This window comes from Oryx dammah, unplaced genomic scaffold (assembly GCF_014754425.2).
Source record: "Oryx dammah isolate SB20612 unplaced genomic scaffold, SCBI_Odam_1.1 HiC_scaffold_27, whole genome shotgun sequence".
Classification (NCBI taxonomy): Eukaryota; Metazoa; Chordata; class Mammalia; order Artiodactyla; family Bovidae; genus Oryx; species Oryx dammah.
Genome location: NW_024070211.1, coordinates 100,362,977 through 100,372,367, shown reverse-complemented (window position 1 = coordinate 100,372,367; position 9,391 = coordinate 100,362,977).

Below are 9,391 nucleotides of genomic sequence, written 5' to 3'. Positions count from 1 at the left end.
ACTCTCTGCGACCCCATGGACTGCAGCACACCAGACTTCCTTGTCCATCACTAACTCCCAGAGCTTACTCAAACTCATGTCCATCGAGTCAGTGATGCCATCCTACCACTCATTCTCTGTCAACCCCTTCTCCTCCTGCTTTCATTCCTTCCCAGCATCACGGTCTTTTCCAATGAGTCAGTTCTTTGCATCTTCAGCTTTAGCATCAATCCTTCCAATGAATATTCAGAACTGATTTCCTTTAGGATGGACTAATTGGATCTCCTTGGAGTCCAAGGGACTCTCAAAGAGTCTTCTCCAACACCACAGTTCAAAAACATCAATTCTTGGGCACTCAGCTTACTTTATAGTTCAACTCACATCCATACATGACTACTGGAAAACCAAAGCTTTGATGAGACAGATGTTTGATGGCAAAGTAATGTCTCTGCTTTATAATATGCAGTCTAGGTTGGTCGTAACTTTTCTTCAAAGGAGCAAGCGTCTTAATTTCATGGCTGCAATCACCATCTGCAGTGACTTTGGAGCCCCCCCCAAATACTGTTTCCCCACCTATTTCCCATGAAGTGATGGGACCAGATGCCATGATCTTAATTTTCTGAATGTTGAGCTTTAAGCCAACTTTTTCACTCTCCTCTCACTTTCATCAAGCAGCTCTTTTGTTATTCTTTGCTTTCTGCCATGAAGGTGGTTATTAGATAACCTCTGCATATATGAGATTATTGATATTTCTCCTGGCACTCTTGATTCCAGCTTGTGCTTCATCCAGTCCAGCATTTCTCATGATGTACTCTGCATATAAATTGAATAAGCAGGGTGACAATATACATCTTTGACGTACTCCTTTCCTGATTTGGAACAAGTCTGTTCTTCCATGTCCAGTTCTAATTGTTGCTTCCTGACCTGCATACAGATTTATCAGGAGACAGGTCATCTCTTTAAGAATTTTCCACAGTTTGTTGTGGTCCATACAGTCAAAGGCTTTGGCACAGTCAATAAAGTCGAAGTAGATTTTGTCTGGAACTCTCGCTTTTTCAATGATCCAGCAGGTGTTGACAATTTGATCTCTGGTTCCTCTGTCTTTTCTAAATCCAGCTTGAACATCTGGAAGTTCATGGTTCATGTACTGTTGAAGCCAGGCTTGGAGAATTTTGAACATTACTTTGCTAGTGTGTGAGATGAGTGCAATTGTGTGGTAGTTTGAGCTTTCTTTGGCATTGCCTTCTTTGGGATTGGAATGAAAATGGCCCTTTCCAGTCCTGTGGTCACTGCTGAGTTTTCCAGATTGGCTGGCATATTGAGTACAGCACTTTTGCAGCATCATCTTTTAGGATTTGAAATAGTTCAACTGGAATTCCATGACCTCCACTAACTTTGTTTGTAGTGATGCTTCCTAAGGCCCACTTGACTTCACATTCGAAGATCTCTGGCTCTAGGTGAGTGATCACACCATTGTGATTATCTGGATCTTGAAGTTCTTTTTTGTACAGTTCTTCTGTGTATTCTTGCCACCTCTTCTTAATATCTTCTGCTATGTTAGGTCCATACCGTTTCTGTCCTTTTATTGTATCCATCTTCACATGAAATGTTTGCTTGGTATCTCTAATTTTCCTGAAGAGATCTCTAGTCTTTCCCATTCTATTGTTTCCCTCTATTTCTTTGCATTAATCAATGAGGAAGGCTTTCTTATTTCTCCTTGCTATTCTTTGGAACTCTGCATTCAAATGGGTATATCTTTTCTTTTATCCTTTGCCTTTCACCTCTTTTCTTTCACAGCTATCTGTAAGGCTTCATCAGACAACCATTCTACCTTTTTGCATTTCTTTTTCTTCGTGATGGTCTTGAACACTGCCTCGTGTACAATGTCATGAACATCCATCCATAGTTCTTCAGGCACTCTTGTCTATCAGATCTAATCCCTTGAATCTATTTATCACTTCTACTGTATAATTTTAAGGGATTTGATTTGGTCATACCTGAATGGTCTAGTGGTTTTCCCTACTTTCTTCAATTAAGTCTGAATTTGGCAATAAGGAGTTCATGATCAGCTCCTGGTCTTGTTTTTGCTGACTATATAGAGCTTCTCCATCTTTGGCTGCAAAGAATATAATCAATCTGATTTTGCTATTGATCATCTGGTGATGGGAATACCAGACCACCTGACCTGCCTCTTGAGAAACCTGTATGCAGGTCTGGAAGCAACAGTTAGAACTGGACATGGAACAACAGACTGGTTCCAAATAGGAAAAGGAGTACGTCAAGGCTGTCTATTGTCACCCTGCTTATTTAACTGATATGCAGAGTACATTATGAGAAACGCTGGCCAACAAAAGTCCATCTAGTCAAGGATATGGTTTTTCCAGTAGTCATGTGTGGATGTAAAAGTTGGACTATAAAGAAAGCTAAGCACCAAAGAATTAATGGTTTTGAACTGTGATGTTGGAGAAGACTCTTGAGAGTCCCTTGGACTGCAAGGAGATACAACCAGTCCATCCTAAAGGAGATCAGTCCTGAGTGTTCATTGGAAGGACTGATGCTAAAGCTGAAACTCCAATACTTTGGCCACCTGATGCGAAGAGCTGACTCATTTGAAAAGACCCTGATGCTGGGAAAGATTAAAGGGAGGAGGAGAAGGGGGCGACAGAGGATGAGATGGTTGGATGGCATCACAGACTCAATGGACATGGGTTTGGGTGGACTCCGGGAGTTGGTGATGGACAGAGGCCTGGTGTGCTGCAGTCCATGGGGTCACAAAGAGTCGGACACGACTGAGAGACTGAACTGAACTGAATCTGATGATGTTCATGTGTAGAGTCTTCTCTTATTTTTTTGGAAGAGAGTGTTTGCTATGACCAGTGCATTCTTTTGGCAAAACTCTATTAGCCTTTCCCCTGCTTCATTCTGTACTCCAAGGCCAAATTTGCCTGTAACTCCAGGTATTTCTTGACTTCCTACTTTTGCATTCCAGTCCCCTATAATGAAAAGGACATCGTTTATGGATGTCAGTTCTAGAAGGTCTTGTAGGTCTTCATAGAATCATTCAACTTCAACTTCTTCAGTATTGCTGTTCAGGGCATAGACTTAATGAACACTCATTATAAAAAATTATTTTCTGAATTCTCTCACTCACTACTTAGCCTTTGTTGCTTAGGTGGTGAATTTCCCTTAACTCCTGTTAGGAGTAACTATCATTTATTTTTATTTTTTGATTCTAAGATTGGAAGGTAGCATTTTCCATAATGTGTCTTTTTTTATAACATACTAGTACATTTAGAAGATCAAGGTAAAGGATTTCAAAATGGTGGCCCATTCATTACAGGTATTCTTGGTTTGGTCCAAAGGGAATTTTAAAATATTTTGAAATAATCACCAACTTTTGGAACTTGAAAGAATTTCTCTATAAGTGTACAGTGGCTTCTCTTGTTGAACCAAAAGAGCTGTTATTTTTGAGTCGTGCCTCTACCCTATAGACAGAGTATGTAGTCCCTAACTTGTCAGTCTTACACCTGGCCAGCTTATACCTTATTTGCTCTCATCAACAAAAGTTCTGATCAACAGAAATTACAATTCCTTGTCTATGCTTTTCCAGATAATTAAGGTGGGTTGTCTGGAAGAGTCAAAGAAATGGAAGTTTATGATTTGAGGGTAAAGAAGAGAGTGGTTTAACCCTAGTGAAGCTGCATCTTCTGGGAATAGAATAAGAATAATGGGAATGTGGTAAAGAGCCTTCTGGAAGGCACATGTCTGATATGGTCAGAGCAGGAAAGGGCCTCTGAGCCCTAAGAACTAACTGCTTGGCCTGGTTAAGTGTCCAGTAACTAAGCTTGCCATAAAGAACTAGAGCCCCTCTAGAGCCATCATCTTTTTCCAGCCCTCAGGGGCCTCTGCAAAGTACAAGGGCAACAGCAACCTCTAAAACCTGAGACCAAGTTCTGCTCTCATTTGCCAGGACCCCATGTGCCCAAGAAAGAGAGGGGTCCCCAGAATCTACTGACACTGGACCTGGACTTCCTGCACATTTTGGTGGGCAGAGAATTGGAGTTAGGTTTGATTAGATTTAGAAAAATAAAGAAATGCAACACTATCTTCATTCCAGGGTTTAGAACAACTTATTCCTTTGATTCAATGTTAATGTTGCTTTTTCTTTAAGATATCTTAGATACTTGATTTAATAAGAAGCAAGGAAGTATAGCAAGATGATGGTAATTAAATTGATTAGATTCAACTACACACACAATTAAGTTTATATTCAACAATGAGTGGGCAAACTAGGTGGTCTCCAAGCTCTTTCTTGGTTCTAAATTAGAAAATGTTGGTACTCTAAGGGAATATTCAGAATACAGTTGGTGAATGGAGGTTGAATTATACAGGCTGGCAGGTAGAATAATTTAGCAACCCAGCAGACGAGGATGGAGATGTAGGTATCTATCTTCATTTTAAAGCCTCTGTCACTTAACAGACAAATACATTGCACAGAAAAGATTTAAATTTACTGGAAATGGTGATTCTTAAACTAAAATTGACAGTTTACTAAGGTATAATTTGCTACAGGCTTCTTTTTACAACTGTGAGTAATTTTATTTCTTCCTATGCTAGTAAACAAGTTTTACTATGGAGCTCAGACTTCTGCATACAACTGCATTCTAGATATTTCCCTTGACAAGTCCCATAGGCACTTCGGACTCATGTCATCAGAATGCTCCCCAAAGCCCCAGTCTTCCCAAAGTGCCTCTCCTCTCTACTCCCATATACTGAGCTACCTGAACTAGACACCTGGGAGCCCCACCCATCATCACAGTCCCATATCTAGTTAGTGGCCAGGATGTTACATCCTTATCTCTTCATGGCTATGAAACTACCCTCTATCCTCTCAGGTTCTCTGTTTTCCAGACATTCATTATCTCTGGCCAGAACCATTGCAGCAGTCTCTTAACTAAATTTAACCTCCAGTTTTCAATTTTATTGACATCTGCACACTGCCTCCAGAATGATCTCTTCATAATCCATTAGGAATGCACTGAAGCACATACATTTTGGAAGACAGCTTAGCAGTTTCTTACAACGCTAGACATAATCTTACCATACAATCTAGCAATTATGCCCTTCGGTATTTGCCCAGCTGATTTGAAAACACACAGCAATATAAAAACCTGAAAAGAATGTTTGTGGCAGTTTTATTCACAATTATCAGAAACTGGAAGCAATCAAAATGTCCCTCAACAGGTGAGTAGATAAATAAATTGTGGTACATCCATACAATGACATCTTCAGAGATAAAAAGGAATGAGCTATTAAACCTGGCAAAGACATGGATAATCCTAAATGTGTTTTGCTCAGTTAAAAAAAGTCACTCTGAAAAAATTCACATTATATGATTTCATTTACATGACATTCTGGAAAAGGCAGAACTGTAAGGATGGTAAATTGTGTTTGTCAGGGAGTTAGGGGTTGGGAAGAAGAAAGACTTAAATAGGTGAAGCGTAAGAGGTATTTTAGGATGGTGAAACCATTGTACATAACAGTGTAATGGTGGGAATGTGACATGGTACATCTGTCAAAAGCTTAAAACTTTATAATGAATGAATATTAATCTATGCAAATTTAAAAATCATTTAGGTGATCAGGGAGGTTCCAGAATGGGATGCAGTCTGAGACAAAAGAATCTAACTGTATTACAAATATATGAAACAACCTTACTAAGGTGTATGAAGCAAAGAGTTGTTGACTTCAGTAATTTTGGAAATGATTGAAATCTGTGAGATTAAAGGTGAAAGGAACTGTACATAAGCATCGTAATCTAGTTAATGAAGTTGTTTCCCATGGGTATATGGGTTAACAATTCTGAATCTACTGTATGTGTATAATGGAACTGAACAGTTCTATTAATGAATAGCATATTGTGGGAGCCAGGTTTCCCAATAATGCAGTGTGAAGTTACAAATAAGCAAGAGGAGGAGGCTAGAATTGTCCTGTGGTAATAAATTAGGGTTGGAGACATGAGTATGAACTCATGTTTAGCTCCATATATACACACACAGATAAATAATTTATGGAAATATTGCATATATTTATATATTAAATATTATATACATTTAATATCTGTATATATAAATATATACAGACGTGAATTAGTATGCAAACATGTTTCTTTGCTCTGTCAGATGATAGGACCTAGAAGGAATAAACATTGGTGCTGTGAGTACCACTTGGGAAGCCCAACCATTGGTAGTAATGAACTCAGATCTTGATTTCTAATCTGTTTTTCCAATGAAAGCAACTAGGGTCCTTGGGAAACAGCCAGTTCTAAGACTGGCGCAGAAAGTGTACATGATGAACTTTGAGTATCCTTTTGTACCAGAAAGTAAAGAAGTGAGGGGGCAAACGCACACACACACATGCACACACACACACACTAATAGGGGTATATAAAAAGGACAGAGGAACCAGCTAACAAATCCCCCAGTGACCAAAGCTGGAGTAATTTGAGGAAAAAGATAAAGTAGTATTGGATTGCAATACAAAATATAAAATTAAAACCATGAGTTAATATATATGTGTGTTAGTTGCTCAGTTGTGTCTAATTCTTTGTGACTCCATGGACTACAGCCCGTCAGGCTCCTCTTTCCATGGAATTTTCCAGGCAAGGATACTGGAGTGGGTTGCCATTTCCTTCTCCAGGTGATCTTCCAGATCCAGGGATCGAACCCAGGTCTCCTGCATTGCAGGCAGATGCTTTACTGACTGAGCTACTAGGGAAGCCCTTGAGTTAATATTGTTATAAATAAATGACTGAAGAAATAAATGGGCAGAATAGCAAATGTCTCACACAGAAAAAAAAAAAAAAGCCATGTAATTAATGTAGACCTCAAGAAGTTAGAGCATAAATCTTTACTCCTTACATGTGTAGTGACTTTCTCCCAAAAATATAATATGCAAAGGACAAAAATAAAGTCACTTTATCATGGAGGAAGCTGACAAATATGATCTTAGCCAGGTGATCAAGGTCAACAGTGGTGATGTCAAGTGGCAGCCTTGATATGATGTGATAAAAATAACTCTACTTTTATGGTCTTCCTCCCCTAAACCCATAACTCCAGTTTAACCCTCAGACGAATCACAATTAGAGACATTCTACAAAATACCTGACCTGTAATCTTGAAAATTCTCAAGGTTATCAGAGACAAGGAAAGTCTGAAAAATACACCCAAAAAGAGAGCCTGAGGAGACATAATGACTAAATGTAATGTGATATCCTGTATGGGACCTGGAACAGAAAAATAGCACTAGATTAAAAATAAAAATCTAAATAATGTATAGAATTTACTTAATGATAATATATTTAACTTATATGCAAAGTACATCATGAGAAACGCTGGGCTAGATGAAGCACAAGCTGGAATCAAGATTGCTGGAGAAATATCAATAATCTCAGATATGCAGATGACACCACCCTTATGGCAGAAAGTGAAGAAGAACTAAAGAGCCTCTTGATAAAAGTGAAAGAGGAGAGTGAAAAAGTTGGCTTAAAGCTCAACATTCAGAAAACTAAGATCATGGCATCTGGTCCCATCACTTCATGGGAAATAGATGGGGAAACAGTGGAAACAGTGGCTGACTTTATTTTTTTGGGCTCCAAAATCACTGCAGATGGTGATTGCAGCCATGAAATTAAAAGATGCTTACTCCTTGGAAGGAAAGTTATGACCAACCTAGATAGCATGTTAAAAAGCAGAGACATTACTTTGTCTACAAAGGTCCATCTAGTCAAGGCTATGGTTTTTCCAGTGGTCATTTATGGATGTGAGAGTTGGAGTATAAAAACAGCTGAGCACTGAAGAATTGATGCTTTTGAACTGTGGTGTTGGAGAAAACTCTTGAGAGTCCCTTGGACTGCAAGGAGATCCAACCAGTCCATCCAAAAGGAAATCAGTCCTGGGTGTTCATTGGAAGGACTGATGTTGAAGCTGAAACTCCAATATTTTGGCCACCTGATGTGAAGAGCTGACTCATTTGAAAAGATCATGATTTTGGGAAAGATTGAAGGCAGGAGGAGAAGGGGATGACAGAGGATGAGATGGTTGGATGGCATCACCAACTCAGTGGACAAGGGTTTGGGTGAACTCTGGGAGTTGGTGATGGACAGGGAGGCCTGGCATGCTGCAGTTCATGGGGTCAAAAGAGTCAGATACTACTGAGCAACTGAACTGAACTGAACTGAATATATCAATAAGATTTCTCAGGTGGCACTAGTGGTAAAGAACCCATCTGCCATTCAGTTCAGTTCAGTCACTCAGTTCTAACTGTTGCTTCCTGATCTGCATACAGATTTCTCAAGAGGCAGATGAGGTGGTCTGGTATTCCCACCTCTTTAAATTTAAATTCTCTTTAAGAATTTTCCACAGTTTGTTGTGATCCACACAAAGGCTTTGGCATAGTCAATAAAGCAGACGTAGATATTTTTCTGGAACTCTCTCGCTTTTTCTCCAGTGCAGGAGGCATAAGAAATGCAGTTCTATCCCTGGGTTGGGAAGATCCCCTGGAGGAGGGCATGGTAACCCACTCTAGCATTCTTACCTGGAGAATCCCATGGACAGGGGAGCCTGACAGGCTACAGTCCATAGGGTCACAAACAGTTGAACACAACTAAAGTTCCTTAGCACGAATATATCAAGATTTATTCATTTATTGGGATGAAACATACTAATGTAAGATATTAATAATAGGAGAAGCTGTTGAGTTTGGCAGCTCTCTTTGTAATTTTTCTCTAAAGCTGTTTTAGAATTTAAAAATGAAGTGTCTACAATGTGCCAGGCACTGAGCTAGACATTGGAAATACAGGTAATAGCCCCTGCACCCGTGGAAATTCTTGTCTGGTCAGTGGGACAGATATTAGTAAATAATCACATTGATAACAATAAATATTCTTAATTTTGTAAAATAAAGTTGCTGAATGATATGATATCCTAATGGAAGACTTACCTCAGTCTGAGGGTCAATAAAGTGATAGTCAAACCAAGTAGGAGTTATCTACTAATATTGGGGAAGTTATCTATTAATATTGGGTGGGGAAGGGGTTGAGGAGAAGAAAAACACTAAAAACAAAGGAATATTACACTGTAAAGTGCTAAGGTAGAAAGAACTTCACATTTTCATAGAGCAAAGATCCTTCTTGGAGTTTTGAGCTCAAGATGGGAGAGGAAAGAAAGAGAGAGAGAGGAAAGAGAAGCCAGACGCTTGTTCAGCTGCTAAGTTGTGTCCAACTCTTCACTACCCCACAGACTGTAGCCCACTAGTCTCCTCTGTCCATGGAATTTCCCAGGCAAGAGTACTGGGGTGGGGGGGTTGCCACTTCCTTCTCCAGGGGATCTTCCTGACCCAGGGATCAAATCTG